General features: G+C 36.1%; 1 long non-coding RNA gene across 1 annotated transcript in view; it reads right to left on the bottom strand.

The window, feature by feature from the left end:
- LOC138850993 (uncharacterized) overlaps nucleotides 1-13,112 on the bottom strand; it is a 32,883-nt gene extending 19,771 nt beyond the window's left edge. The window contains exon 1 of the long non-coding RNA XR_011391056.1: nucleotides 5,269-13,112. This is a non-coding gene — a long non-coding RNA (uncharacterized lncRNA). The remainder of the gene's footprint in view (nucleotides 1-5,268) is intronic.
- Between the last annotated feature and the right edge of the window lie 3,941 nt (nucleotides 13,113-17,053).

The following is a 17,053-nucleotide window of genomic DNA, read 5'->3' as shown; positions in this document are numbered from 1 at the left end:
TATACGTTTGGACTGTTTAAGGGTTAATTAAAATGCCAACTTTGTGGTCTATTTTCGTATAGTATTTATGGTTGTATTCTCGTTTTCTTGGTCTTATATGATAGAATAGAAAACATATTATAGAAATAGAGGTGATTTTGATTGATTTTACTATAAAAAGAACCTGGAAATGGAGCTCAAAGTAGGGGAAATGTTTGATTTTTGCTGATGTTCAAAAGTAAACAAATGATGTCATTGTCCAATAAATGTCCAACTAGCCATTCTAATATGCAGTCATGAATGGGTTGATGTTATTTATACAATTATTGCAGTATTGCAGTAGTCTGCATAATAGTAAATCTTCTTATTTTTTGTTTGAATAAAAATTCAAAATAGAAAACAAGAGTAATATCAGAGGGGCCTGGAGACGTGACTGATGAACAAAGAAAATGCTATTTTAGAGCCAAGAATGTCTGCATTGTTCATTCTGGACCTTATTTTGAAATTGTCATATTTTTTAGTTTTCGTGAAATTGGCCAAATTGCAAATTTCTGACCACATTATTGGGTAGTTGAAATTGGTAAATGGGCAGTTTCTTGTGCTCAATAGATAGAAAAAACGGAGTTCTAAAGAAATAGCTATGAGTTTGGTCGACTGGAACAATGGAATTAGCCGAAAATAGGGCTCAAAGTGGGTGAAATCGCCGATTTGTAAATATCGCCGAGGTCGCTAACTTCACAAAAGCGTAATTCCATCAGTTTTCCATCAAATTTTGTTTTTTTGGTATCATTACAATCGGGAAAAGATTCTCTATCATTTCATATTTTTTTTTTTTTTTTTTTTTTTTTAAATTTTGCGACACCAGGAGACACCTCTGGATTGGGAGTTGCGGCAGTCAAGGGGTTAAACAATTAGAAGCAAAGAGAGAAGATCTATTCACATGAGTCAATAATCACTTTTAACCCTTTGACTGTTTCCGACGTATAAATACGTCTTACGAGCCAATGTTTCTGACGTATTTATACGCATAAATTCTAGCAGCTTCAAATCAAGCAGGAGAAAGCTGGTAGGCCCACATGTGAGAGAATGGGTCTCCATGGTCAGTGTGCACCATATAAAAAAAATCGGGGAGCCAGTGGTGCATTGTGGGAATGCCATTTCAGTTGTCCTTTTTCAGCATGTCTAGCGGTAAGAAATATGTGATTCCCCAGCAAATCTGGGACTCTTCTCTTCCCAAGTGATGCTCTAACACAGATGGAAGTGTCAGTGAAGATCAATTTCATGATTTGGAGGAGTTTGAGACCAAAAGCAATGGAGGAGGAGGAGGGGGAGGAGGGGAGGAAGAGGAGGAGGAGGAGGAGGAGGGAAGGAAGAGGAGGAGGAGGAGGAGGAGGAGGAGGGAAGGAAGAGGAGGAGGAGGAGGAGGAGGAGAAGAGGAAGAGGAAGAAGAAGATGTAATAATATTGTTCCCTTGAAGCAAGAAAAAAAAAAGTCCACCCCATGACAGTGACAAGATAAGGGGAGATAACATCTGATAAGAGCTGACTTTGATGAGCGTAAAGGAGGGTAATATTACATGACCATCGCCCTCCCTTTGTTTTTGCTGGTACACAAACATTTGTCTGTCTGTCTATTTGTCTGTCTGTCAAGCTCCCTGTCTGTCCATCTAGCTCTCTGTCTCAGAGAGAGCCACAAGACTGTGTCATCACGTTTACTCACATCTTCAAGCAGAGTATAGCACTTTGTCTGGATTTCTTGGGTTATCCTAGGTAATTTACACTATGTATACTTGTATTTATGTGTACCTGTGAGACAGAGATAGGCAGACAGATAGAAAGAGAGACAGATTGAAAGATATAGAATGAGGGAGAAAGATAATTAGATAGAATGGAGGAGGGGAAGCAGCATCCGACCCCATTGTTTTGACAGGCGGTAGGGGTAGTGACTAATGAGACAATATGTCACTTTGACAGCTGCCGACTTCTGACTCAAAACAATTATAAGCCACACACTCGCACACGAGGAGGAGGAGGAGGAGGAGGAGGAGGAGGAGGAGGAGGAGGAGGAGGAGGAGGAGGAGGAGGATGAGGAGGATGAGGAGGAGGAGGAGGATGAGGAGGATGAGGAGGATGAGGAGGATGAGGAGGATGAGGATGATGAGGATGATGAGGATGATGATGATGATGATGATGATGATGATGATGATGATGATGATGATGATGATGATGATGATGATGATGATGATGATGATGATGATGATGATGATGATGATGATGATGATGATTTTGTTTGTTTGTTTGTTTTTGTAAACAAGTTTTGTAAACAATATATTGATAATTATGTTTGTGTGCTTGTGTTGTATACAACGAGTGTATATATATACATTGCACCTTACTTTGCTTATTGTGTTGTATACAACGAGTGTATATATGTACATTGCACCTTACTTTGGTCTCATAGGCCACATAAGTTATGTGAAAAAATAAAATAGTGAAAAAAACAAAAAACCTTCAATTACAAGTAAACTAAAGTTTACCGGGTGAGCGGCAGTCGCCGCTGTTGCCATACGCGGCTCATTTTCTGCAAACTTCATGGCTCTATATCTCGGTAAGTACCGATGGCAAAAATTTTTTTTTTTGGACTAAAACACTCAGAAAAATAATCTTAACATTTTCATAAGAAAAAATAATTTTTTTTTTTTTTGAATATTTGGCGACATAGAATGACAGTTTCAGAGAGGGGCCTGAAACAGTCAAAGGGTTAAGATCAGTCACAGGAAAACAACTTATTAATCCTTAAACTGTCTGAACGTAGATCTGCATTCATGTGTGAGGGACTCCAAACGTAGATGTACATTTTTTTACATGCTTTCAAATGGGGAAAATAAAGGTCGGAGTGCTATGCACATGAATGTAGATCTATGTTTGGACAGTTTAACCCTTTCAGGGTCCAAGAATTTAAAAAAAATGTTATTTTTTCTTATGAAATCGTAGAGAATCTTTTTCTGAAGGTAATAAAAAAAGTACGAAATTTGATGGAAAATTGACAAAATTATGCTCTCGCGAATTTTGATGCATCAGCGAATTTTGATGCATCAGTGATAGTTAGACATCTGTGATTTTGCCGACTTTGACTCACATTTTAGGCCAATTACATTATTCCAGTTGACCAAATTATTAGCCATTTTGCAAGTATTACTTCTATTTTATCGACTGAGCACAAGAAATCACCAAGTCAACTGTTTCATCTACCCAATAAAGTGATCAGAAATTGGTAATTTGGCCAATTCCTATTTCAAAATAGGGTCCAGAATAAACAATGCAGGAATTCCTGGCACCAAATTAACATTTCCTCTATTCATTTGCTACATTTTCAGGCTTTACAAATGAATTCCATTTTGATTTTTATTAACATAATGAATTTTTATTCAAATAAATAAATGGAAGATTTACTGTTATGCAATACAGTGGACCCTCGACCAACGATGGCATCGATTAACGATAAATCCGACCAGCGGTACATTTTAACGCAAAAATTTTGCCTCGACTAGCGCTAAAAAACTCGACCAACACTATTCGTTCCGTCTGAGATGCATCCACTTCTGGCCAGTGTTTACAAGCCAGCCAGCCACCGCGTTCGCTTCCAAGCATACAATCGGAACATTTCATATTATCACAGCCTTTTTAGTGATTGCACCTGCAAAATAAGTCACCATGGGCCCCAAGAAAGCTTCTAGTGCCAACCCTACAGCAAAAAGGGTGAGAATTACTATGGATATGAAGAAAGAGATCACTAAGTATGAAAGTGGAGTGCGTGTCTCCAAGCTGGCCAGGCTGTACACAAAACCCCAATCAACCATCGCTACTATTGTGGCCAAGAAAACGGCAATCAAGGAAGCTGTTCTTGCCAAAGGTGCAACTATGTTTTCGAAACTGAGATCGCAAGTGAGAGAAGATGTTGAGAGACTGTTATTGGTGTGGATAAACGAAAAACAGATAGCAGGAGATAGCATCTCTCAAGTGATCATATGTGAAAAGGCTAGGAAGTTGCATGACGATTTAATTAGAAAAATGCCAGCAACTAGTGGTGATGTGAGTGAATTTAAGGCCAGCAAAGGTTGGTTTGAGAGAGTTAAGAATCGTAGTGGCATACATAGTGTGATAAGGCATGGTGAGGCTGCCAGTTTGCACCAAAAAGCAGCTGAAAAATATGTGCAGGAATTCAAGGAGTACATAGACAGTGAAGAATTGAAACCTGAACAAGTGTTTAATTGTGACACTGACAATGTTGTGAAACACTTTAGGAATGTCATAAAGGAACGGGAGGTACAGGCCTCTATGGACAGATATGTTGTGCGACAGAGGTCCAGTGACTCTCAAGCTGGTCCTAGTGGCATTAAAAGAAGAAGGGAAGTAACCCCGAAAAAGGACTTGCCACCTCAAGTCCTAATGGAAGGGGATTCCCCTTCTAAACACTAACTCCCCTACTCCCATCCCATCAATCATCACCAGATCTTCAATAAAGGTAAGTGTCATGTAACTGTGCATGTCTTCTTCAGTTTGTGTGTATTAAAATTAATATTTCATGTGTTAAATTTTTTTTTTCAATACTTTTGGGTGTCTTGCACGGATTAATTTGATTTCCATTATTTCTTATGGGGAAAATTAACTTGACTAACGATAATTTTGACTAACAATGAGCTCTCAGGAACGGATTAATAGCGTTAGTCGAGGGTCCACTGTACTGTAATAATTGTATATATAATATCAGCGCATTTGTGAATGCACATATGATCCATCAGCTGACGTGTATTGGATAAGTGATGTGATTTTTTACTCTTGTACATCAGCAAAAATTTAACATTTCCTCTACTTTGAGCTCAGTTTCAAGCCATTTTCAGTACTAAAACCAATCAAAATCATCTCTATTTCTGTAATATATCTTCCATTCTATCAAATGAAACCAAGAAATCGCAACTACAACTATAAAAAAACATATGAAAAAACACTGCAAAGTCGCTGTTTTAATCCAATTTAAGGTCTCGTTTTTTTTCTCTCATTATGTACTGTGTGCTGCAGGATTTGTTTTATGTGGTGCACACTTACCACACAGATGTATTCTCTCATATCTAGGCCCAAATTTACCACTCACAGCTTATCTGAGTGAGCTGAGCTCATGGCATAGAACTACGGTTTGGACCCAGAACTGAAAGTCATAGAACTATGGCACAGACCCTGAAAGGGTTAAGGGTTAATACAGACAGAAGAATATATTATATAAGAAACTTACTTCTCCTCCACAACAACTTGATTGCCATGGGTCTCTTCGATAATGATTTTCTCCTCTTCTGCAATCAATACTTGAGGACTATCTAGTAAAGCTGAAAAAAATATATATATTTATACAAATTAATTACATGAAATTATTGTTTGAACTTAACAGTGACTACTGCAAGTAAAAATGTTGCTATGATTAACATGTTATTAGTGTCTCAGTCATAATAAAACAGTGAAAGAATCTTTTACCAAAGAAGTGTTGAAACCAAATTAAAGTGCTATACTGCAGAAGTGCACAAATTGAAATTAAACCAGTTTAAAACAAGATGAAAAAACTTTTCGAAGCATCTATTTTTTTTTTCTACAGTTTCAGAGATAATAAATAAATAATTATAGCAATATAAATTTTTACAATAAATCACGAGTGGTAACTGTAACAAGAAGGAATATCATCAGTACACACATGCAGAAAATAATAACATAACCTTAAAACAATACAACTGAAGCTGTGTAACAATTGCTCCAGTAAAAATCACACCAGTCCCGCTATATTTGGGATCTGACAGAAACACTATAATGGCCAAAGCTTAATCAGTACATGCAACAACATACATTATATTAAGAATAAAAAAATCCTGAATAGTGCATCCAGAAAAGAAGTGACAAAGTGATAAGAGTAATGGTTGTACACAAAAAAAAAAAAACTTTTTAATTAATTCTCTTGATACACTGACTCTCAGGTCTAGGTTAACTTATTACTTAATATTTTTATATCTTCAGTAACTCAAGAAAATGGTCAGCAAGACTTCCTCAAAAGATAAACCACCTTATTTGCTAGAGGAAGACATTTTGATGTTCTATGCAAGTCAATCTCCAACAGTATAATATTAATGGAGTTCAGGATAACGTACTAATAGAGGGGATGTCCATTTAAACAAAAATCTGGTGTATCAAAATGTCCAATGAATATGGTCTGCTGTATGGGAAGCCTACCAGATATATACACTATTGCTAATAGACAAAAATACTGATGCATGCACACGCACCTGCACGTATGCACCATTTTATTCCTTTTTCACCTCAATAGTTATCTCCCACCATGAAAAAGTGACCTAAAGAACAAAACACATTCACCATCATTCATTTATTGCTGTTCTGCCAGAATTATACTGAAATAGCACTACAGATTTTTCTCAGACTGCAATATCCCCATCCCTCCTGCAGAGTGAGGCACTGCCTTTCCCACCTCCAGAACTCAAGTTTAGCTGACTGGTTTCTCTAACTTCCTTCATGTTACTTTGCTCACAATCCAACAGCACATTCATTAAAAACCAAATACTAGTCTCTATCTAACATGTTCAAGCAAGCCTACTGGATGCGCAAGCTCCTAAAACTCCACGCCTCCTTTACTCCCTCCCCCTCCAACCATTTCTTGGATGACTCCTACCCCTCTACCTACCACATCCGTCCTCTAAACATGCTCAAACCACATCAAAAACTCCTCCTCAGCTGTCTAAATTAAACCCTTAGTAGCATCACATTTTTTAATTTCTATGCTCCATATTCTCTCAGTGATATTCACACCACACATGACATTCCAGTTATATCCAGCCTTCTCCTTGCTGCAGCACTCAAAACCCATGCCTCACACTTATATAAAAGTGCTAGCATCATGTACTCTGATACATTCCTCTTTCTATCTTCATAGACAAATTTCCTGCTATTCACAGGTGCATCAGCACACCACTTTTCCATGATTCACCTTGTCTATCATAAACCTATCTGCTGACATGTCCACTCCCAAATACCTAAATTCAGTACATTCACTTCCTCCATACTCCCTCCAATCTGATATGCAATCCATCATTGCCTAAACTTTGTTACCATCATCACTTTTTTCTTTTCTATGTTCAGTTTTAATTTCTTTCTTATATATACCATCTCAAATTCATCTACCGACTTTTGTGATCTGTCCTCAGAATCCCCCAAAGGAACTGTGTTCAGATATTTGAAAGTGGACTTATCAACACATGGGTCTATGAAAGACAAAATGAACCACAGAAATGATGAAGGGGGAAAAAGGTGAGTGGTGCACTGAGAGATCTGAGGAGACAAAGAATATTATCCCTGGAAGCAAAATTGGGGACCAACACTCTTATATGGGTGTGAAGCATGGGTTGTGATGTTGCAACAAGGAGATGACTGGAGGCAGTGGAGATGTCGTGTCTGAGGGCAATGTGTGGTATGAATATTATGCAGAGAATTCATAGCTAGGAGATCAGGAGGTGTGGGATTACTAAAAGTAGTATCCAGAGGACTGAGGAGGGGTTGCTGAGGTGGTTCAGAGAAGATGGGGCAAAACACAATGACCTGGAGGGTGCATAAATCTGTAGAGGAGGGAAGGCACAGTAGGAGACATCCAGAATCCCTTCATAAATGTTACTCTGCTAACACTCCAACAGCATGTCAAGTCATAAAAACCACTTGTTTCCATTCACTCCTATCTAACATGCTTATTGGATGTCTAAGCCCCTTACATACAAAACCTTCTTTACCCCTCCCCACAACCTTTCCTTGGCTGACCCCTACCACACCTTCACTCCACTACAGATTTATGCACCCTCCAAGTCTTTCAGCCTTTCTAAATGTCTGAACCACTTCAATAACCCTTCTTCAACCATCTGGATAATGCTTTTAGTAACCATGTACCTCCTAATTTCCAAGCCATGAATTCTCTGCATAATATTCACACCACACACCGCCCTCAGACATGACATCTCCGCTGCCTGCAGCCTCCTTGCTGGAGATGTGTCTGAGGGCAATGTGTGGTGCGATTATGCAGAGAATTTGTAGCCTGGAGATGAGGAGGTGTGAGGAGTTACTAAAAGTATTATCCAGAGCTGAAGAGGGGTTATTTAGGTGACTCAGACATTTAGATAGAATGGAACAAACCAGGATGACTTGGAGGGTGTATAAATCTGTAGTGGAAGAAAGGTGGGGTAGGGGTTGGCCAAGAAAAGCTTGGATGGAGGGGGTAAAGGAGGCTTTGTGTGTAAGGGGCTTAGCCATCCAGCAAGCATGTTAGACAGGAGTGTAGGCAAGTAGTTTTTATGACTTGAAGTGCTGTTGGAGTGCTAGCAAAGGTTACATTTATGAAGGGAATCAAGGAAATTAGTACTAGAGTCCTGGAGGTAGGAAGTAATGTCTGCACTCTGAAGGAGAGATGGAGATATCTGCAGTTTTGAACTGTAGTATCAGTGCCCCTCTGGCAAGACAATGACTGAGTAAGTGATGGTCAAAGTATTTATTCTTTTTTGGGCAACCCTGCCTTGGTAGGAAACAACCAGTGTCTTTTTATACATATGCACACATACACACACACCTATATATTTTATGCAAGCATGCATAATTGTTAAGCTTTACTAATTAAATGAAAAGGTAAGTGATTCATGGCATGCACAGATTTTAAAATATGTACTAACTTAAGAATTACTGTACTAAAATGAAATACTGCATGACTTTCTACATATTTTTCACATGTATAAATATATGTATGTATATTGTATGGAATGGTCAAGAACTGTTTCTCTATGTACTAACACTCATTACTCTTCATTAGTATTGTAGTATTAAGACCTTTATCAAGGAACCTAACCTTGTAACTAACACACTTTCTAACCATAGTAAAATCATACATAACTAGTCACAAAACTGGTTTTGTTCACACTAAAGTGTATTCTGTTTATAATTTTACTGCTTATACAGGTGAATAAATATCTCGACTGTATTTACATGGCCTTGAAACCATCTCACTGTTTTAAAATGAGTGATTCATTATGTGTTATAGTGGGCAGCATCTACCCTGGAAGTATGTTTCTTCACTCTCCTAGCTATGACACCACTTTGCTTCTTGTATAAAAATGTGTAATATTCAACAACTCTATTTTAGATGTTAGTTTGCTCAAAATTGAGCAAAGTTGATAAAAGGTTTTACTGTGTATTACATGTGATTATACCCACTAGTATGTTACTACAGTCACTAGCATGTTCGTTACTACAGTCACTAATATGACACTACAATCACTAATACGTTTGTTACTACAGGCACTAGTACGTTATTGTAGTCACTAGTATGTCTGTTACTACAGTCACTAGTATGTTACTACAGTCACTAGTATGTTTGTTACAACAGTCACTAGTATGTTACTACAGTCACTAGCATGTTACAACAGTCACTAGTATGTTACTACAGACACTAGCATGTTACAACAGTCACTAGTATGTTACTACAGTCACTAGTATGTTTGTTACTACAGTCACTAGTATGTTTGTTACTACAGTCACTAGTATGTTTGTTACTACAGTCACTAGTATGTTACTAGTCACTAGTATGTTACTAGTCAATATCATGTTACTACAGTCACTAGTATATTTCTTACTACAGTCACTAGTATGTTTTTTACTAGTCACTAGTATGTTACTACAGTCACTAGTATGTTACTACAGTCACTAGTATGTTACTACAGTCACTAGTATGTTTGTTACAACAGTCACTAGTATGTTACTACAGTCACTTGTATGTTACTACAGTCACTAGTATGTTACTAGTCACTAGTATGTTACTAGTAACTAGTATGTTACTAGTCACTAGTATGTTACTACAGTCACTAGTATATTTCTTACTACAGTCACTAGTATGTTACTAGTCACTAGTATGTTTTTTACTAGAGACACTAGTATGTCTGTTACTACAGTCACTAGTATGTTACTACAGTCACTAGTATGTTACTACAGTCACTAGTATGTTTGTTACAACAGTCACTAGTATGTTACTACAGTCACTAGTATGTTTGTTACAACAGTCACTAGTATGCTACTACAGTCACTAGTATGTTACTAGTCACTAGGATGTTACTAGTCACTAGTACGTTACTACAGTCACTAGTATAATTGTTACTACAGTCACTAGTATGTTACTAGTAACTAGTAAGTTACTAGTCACTATTATGTTACTGCAGTCACTAGTATGTTACTACAGTCACTAGTATGTTACTAGTCATTAGTATGTTACTAGTCACTAGTATGTTTTTTACTAGTCACTAGTATGTCTGTTACTACAATCACTAGAATGTTACTACAGTCACTAGTATGTTTGTTACAACAGTCACTAGTATGTTACTACAGTCACTAGTATGTTACAACAGTCACTAGTTTGTTACTACAGTCACTAGTATGTTACAACAGTCACTAGTATGTTACAACAGTCACTAGTATGTTACTACAGTCACTAGTATGTTTGTTACTACAGTCACTAGCATGTTACTAGTAACTAGTAAGTTACTAGTCACTAGTATGCTACTAGTCACTAGTATGTTACTACAGTCACTAGTATGTTTGTTACTAGAGTCACTAGTATGTTACTACAGTCACTAGTATGTTTGTTACTACAGTCACTAGTATGTTACTGCAGTCACTAGTATGTTTGTTACTACAGTCACTAGTATGTTTGTTTCTACAGTTACTAGTATGTTTGTTACTACAGTCACTAGTATGTTTGTTACTACAGTCACTAGTATGTTTGTCACTAGTTACTACAGTCACTTTCGTGTTACTACAGTCACTAGTATATTTGTTAACACAGTCACAAGTATGTTTGTTACTACAGTCACTAGTATGTTACTACAGTCACTAGTATGTTTGTTACTACAGTCACTAGCATGTTTGTTACTACAGTCACTAGTATGTTTGTTACTACAGTCACTAGCATGTTTGTTACTACAGTCACTAGTATGTTTGTTACTAGTCACTAGTATGTCTGTTACTACAGTCACTAGTATGTTTGTTACTTCAGTCACTAGTATGTTTGTTACTACAGTCACTAGTATCTTACTGCAGTCACTAGTATGTTTGTTACTACAGTAACTAGTATGTTTGTTACTACAGTCACTAGTATGTTGTTACAACAGTCACTAGTATGTTTGTTACTACAGTCTCTAGTATGTTTGTTACTCCATTAACTAGTATGTTACTACAGTCACTAGTATGTTTGTTACTACAGTCACTAGTATGTTACTACAGTCTCTAGTATGTTTGTTACTACAGTCACTTGTATGTTACTACATTCACGACTATGTTTGTTACTACAGTCATTAGTATGTTACTACAGTCACTAGTATGTTACTACAGTCACTAGTGTGTTACTACAGTCACTAGTAAGTTTGTTACTACAGTCACTAGTATGTTTGTTACTACAGTCACTAGTATGTTACTACAGTCACTAGTATGTTACTACAGTCACTAGTATGTTTGTTATAACAGTCACTAGTATGTTACTACAGTCACTAGTATGTTTGTTACTACAGTCTCTAGTATGTTTGTTACTACAGTCACTAGTATGTTACTATAGTCACTAGTATGTTTGTTCCTACAGTCTCTAGTATGTTTGTTACTAAAGTCACTAGTATGTTTGTTATTACAGTCTCTAGAATGTTTGTTACTACATTCACTAGTATCTTACTACAGTCACTAGTATGTTTGTTACTACAGTCACTAGTATGTTACTACAGTCTCTAGTATGTTTGTTACTACAGTCACTAGAATGTTACTACAGTCACTAGTATGTTTGTTACTACAGTCACTAGTATGTTACTACAGTCACTAGTATGTTACTACAGTCTCTAGAATGTTACTACAGTCACTAGTATGTTACTACAGTCACTAGTATGTTACTACAGTCACTAGTATGTTATGACAGTCTCTAGTATGTTTGTTACTACAGTCACTAGTATGTTTGTTACTGCAGTCACTAGTATGTTACTACAGTCTCTAGTATGTTTGTTACTACAGTCACTAGTATGTAACTACAGTCACTAGTATGTTTGTTACTACAGTCACTAGTATTTTACTACAGTCACTAGTATGTTACTACAGTCTCTAGTATGTTACTACAGTCACTAGTATGTTACTACAGTCACTAGTATGTTACTAGTCACTAGCATGTTACTACAGTCACTAGTATGTTACTACAGTCACTAGTATGTTACTACAGTCACTAGCATGTTACTACAGTCACTATTATGTTACTACAGTCACTAGTATGTTACTACAGTCACTAGTATGTTACTACAGCAACTAGTATGTTACGACAGTCTCTAGTATGTTTGTTACTACAGTCACTAGTATCTTACTACAGTCACTAGTATGTTTGTTACTACAGTCACTAGTATGTTACTACAGTCACTAGTATGTTTGTTACTATAGTCACTAGTATGTTTGTTACTACAGTCACTAGTATGTTACTACAGTCACTAGTATGTTTGTTACTACAGTCACTAGTATGTTACTACAGTCTCTAGTATGTTTGTTACTACAGTCACTAGTATGTTACTACAGTAACTAGTATGTTACTACAGTCACTAGTATGTTACTACAGTCACTAGTATGTTTGTTACTACAGTCACTAGTATGATACTACAGTCACTAGTATGTTACTACAGTCGCTAGTATGTTTGTTACTACAGTCACTAGTATGTTTGTTACTACAGTCACTAGTATGTTACTACAGTCACTAGTATGTTACAACAGTCACTAGTATGTTTGTTACTACAGTCACTAGTATGTTTGTTACTACAGTCACTAGTATGTTACTACAGTCACGAGTATGTTTGTTACTACAGTCACTAGCATGTTACTACAGTCACTAGTATGTTTGTTACTACAGTCACTAGTATGTTACTACAGTCACTAGTATGTTTGTTACTACAGCCACTAGTATGTTACTATAGTCACTAGTATGTTACTACAGTCTCTAGTATGTTTGTTACTACAGTCAATAGTATGTTACTACAGTCACTAGTATGTTTGTTATTACAGTCACTAGTATGTTTGTTACTACAGTCACTAGTATGTTTGTTACTACAGTCACTAGTATGTTTGTTACTACAGTCTCTAGTATGTTTGTTACTACAGTCACTAGTATGTTTGTTACTACAGCCACTAGTATGTTACTATAGTCACTAGTATGTTACTACAGTCTCTAGTATGTTTGTTACTACAGTCACTAGTATGTTACTACAGTCACTAGTATGTTTGTTACTACAGTCACTAGTATGTTTGTTACTACAGTCACTAGTATGTTTGTTACTACAGTCACTAGTATATTTCTTACTACAGTCACTAGTATGTTTTTTACTAGTCACTAGTATGTTACTACAGTCACTAGTATGTTACTACAGTCACTAGTATGTTACTACAGTCACTAGTATGTTACTAGTCACTAGTATGTTACTAGTAACTAGTATGTTACTAGTCACTAGTATGTTACTACAGTCACTAGTATATTTCTTACTACAGTCACTAGTATGTTACTAGTCACTAGTATGTTTTTTACTAGAGTCACTAGTATGTCTGTTACTACAGTCACTAGTATGTTACTACAGTCACTAGTATGTTTGTTACAACAGTCACTAGTATGTTACTACAGTCACTAGTATGTTTGTTACAACAGTCACTAGTATGTTACTACAGTCACTAGTATGTTTGTTACTACAGTCACTAGTATGTTACTAGTCACTAGGATGTTACTAGTCACTAGTATGTTACTACAGTCACTAGTATATTTGTTACTACAGTCACTAGTATGTTACTAGTAACTAGTAAGTTACTAGTCACTATTATGTTACTTCAGTCACTAGTATGTTACTACAGTCACTAGTATGTTACTAGTCATTAGTATGTTACTAGTCACTAGTATGTTTTTTACTAGTCACTAGTATGTCTGTTACAACAATCACTAGAATGTTACTACAGTCACTAGTATGTTTGTTACAACAGTCACTAGTATGTTACTACAGTCACTAGTATGTTACAACAGTCACTAGTTTGTTACTACAGACACTAGTATGTTACAACAGTCACTAGTATGTGACAACAGTCACTAGTATGTTACTACAGTCACTAGTATGTTTGTTACTACAGTCACTAGCATGTTACTAGTAACTAGTAAGTTACTAGTCACTAGTATGCTACTAGTCACTAGTATGTTACTACAGTCACTAGTATGTTTGTTACTACAGTCACTAGTATGTTACTACAGTCACTAGTATGTTTGTTACTACAGTCACTAGTATGTTTATTACTACAGTCACTAGTATGTTTGTTACTACAATCACTAGTATGTTTGTTACTAGAGTCACTAGTATGTTACTATAGTCACTAGTATGTTTGTTACTACAGTCACTAGTATGTTTGTTACTACAGTCACTAGTATGTTACTGCAGTCACTAGTATGTTTGTTACTACAGTCACTAGTATGTTTGTTTCTACAGTCACTAGTATGTTACTACAGTCAATAGTATGTTTGTTACTACAGTCACTAGTATGTTTGTCACTAGTTACTACAGTCACTTTTGTGTTACTACAGTCACTAGTATATTTGTTAACACAGTCACAAGTATGTTTGTTACTACAGTTACTAGTATGTTACTACAGTCATTAGTATGTTTGTTACTACAGTCACTAGCATGTTTGTTACTACAGTCACTAGTATGTTTGTTACTACAGTCACTAGTATGTCTGTTACTACAGTCACTAGTATGTTTGTTACTTCAGTCACTAGTATGTTTGTTACTACAGTCACTAGTATCTTACTGCAGTCACTAGTATGTTTGTTACTACAGTAACTAGTATGTTTGTTACTACAGTCACTAGTTTGTTACTACAGTCACTAGTATGTTGTTACAACAGTCACTAGTATGTTTGTTACTACAGTCTCTAGTATGTTTTTTACTCCATTAACTAGTATGTTACTACAGTCACTAGTATGTTTGTTACTACAGTCACTAGTATGTTACTACAGTCCCTAGTATGTTTGTTACTACAGTCACTTGTATGTTACTACATTCACGAGTATGTTTGTTACTACAGTCACTAGTATGTTACTACAGTCACTAGCATGTTACTACAGTCACTAGTATGTTACTACAGTCACTAGTGTGTTACTACAGTCACTAGTATGTTTGTTACTACAGTCACTAGTATGTTACTACAGTCTCTAGTATTTTAGTTACTACAGTCACTAGTATGTTACTACAGTCACTAGTATGTTTGTTACTACTGTAACTAATATGTTTGCTACTACAGTCACTAGTATGTTACTACAGTCACTAGTATATTTGTTACTACAGTCACTAGTATATTTTTGTCACTACAGTCACTAGTATGTTACTACAGTCACATTTGTGTTACTACAGTCACTAATAAGTTTGTTACTACAGTCACTAGTATGTTTGTTACTACAGTTACTAGTATGTTTGTTACTACAGTCTCTAGTATATTTGTTACTACAGTCACTAGTATGTTACTACAGTCACTAGTATGTTACTACAGTCACTAGTATGTTTGTTATAACAGTCACTAGTATGTTACTACAGTCACTAGTATGTTTGTTACTACAGTCTCTAGTATGTTTGTTACTACAGTCACTAGTATCTTACTACAGTCACTAGTATGTTTGTTACTACAGTCACTAGTATGTTACTACAGTCACTAGTATGTTACTACAGTCACTAGTATGTTTGTTATAACAGTCACTAGTATGTTAGTACAGTCACTAGTATGTTTGTTACTACAGTCTCTAGTATGTTTGTTATAACAGTCACTAGTATGTTACTACAGTCACTAGTATGTTTGTTATTACAGTCTCTAGTATGTTTGTTACTACATTCACTAGTATCTTACTACAGTCACTAGTATGTTTGTTACTACAGTCACTGGTATGTTTGTTACTACAGTCACTAGTATGTTACTACAGTCTCTAGTATGTTTGTTACTACAGTCACTAGTATTTTACTACAGTCACTAGTATGTTTGTTACTACAGTCTCTAGTATGTTTGTTATAACAGTCACTAGTATGTTACTACAGTCACTAGTATGTTTGTTATTACAGTCTCTAGTATGTTTGTTACTACATTCACTAGTATCTTACTACAGTCACTAGTATGTTTGTTACTACAGTCACTGGTATGTTTGTTACTACAGTCACTAGTATGTTACTACAGTCTCTAGTATGTTTGTTACTACAGTCACTAGTATGTTACTACAGTCACTAGTATGTTTGTTACTACAGTCACTAGTATGTTACTACAGTCACTAGTATGTTACTACAGTCTCTAGAATGTTACTAAAGTCACTAGTATGTTACTACAGTCACTAGTATGTTACTACAGTCACTAGTATGTTATGACAGTCTCTAGTATGTTTGTTACTACAGTCACTAGTATGTTTGTTACTGCAGTCACTAGTATGTTACTACAGTCTCTAGTATGTTTGTTACTACAGTCACTAGTATGTTACTACAGTCACTAGTATGTTTGTTACTAAAGTCACTAGTATTTTACTACAGTCACTAGTATGTTACTACAGTCTCTAGTATGTTACTACAGTCACTAGTATGTTACTACAGTCACTAGTATGTTACTACAGTCACTAGCATATTACTACAGTCACTAGTATGTTACTACAGTCACTAGTATGTTTGTTACTACAGTCACTATTATGTTTGTCACTACAGTATATAGTATGTTACTAGAGTCACTTGTGTGTTACTACAGTCACTAGTATGTTACTACAGCAACTAGTATGTTAAGTAAAAGGACACAAGTGCAACTAATGTGACATTTATTGTAGCAACGTTTCGCTCTCCAGGAGCTTTATCAAGCCATTACAAACAATACATGGACACAGAGGGTATATAAAGGCTCAGAGTGAGGCGAATACTAGTGAGGTACCATTTCGATGT

The sequence above is a fragment of the Cherax quadricarinatus genome, unplaced genomic scaffold (assembly GCF_038502225.1).
Source record: "Cherax quadricarinatus isolate ZL_2023a unplaced genomic scaffold, ASM3850222v1 Contig112, whole genome shotgun sequence".
Taxonomy (NCBI): Eukaryota; Metazoa; Arthropoda; class Malacostraca; order Decapoda; family Parastacidae; genus Cherax; species Cherax quadricarinatus.
Note: the sequence above shows the minus strand (reverse complement) of the source record. Positions and strands in the feature narration are given on the sequence as shown.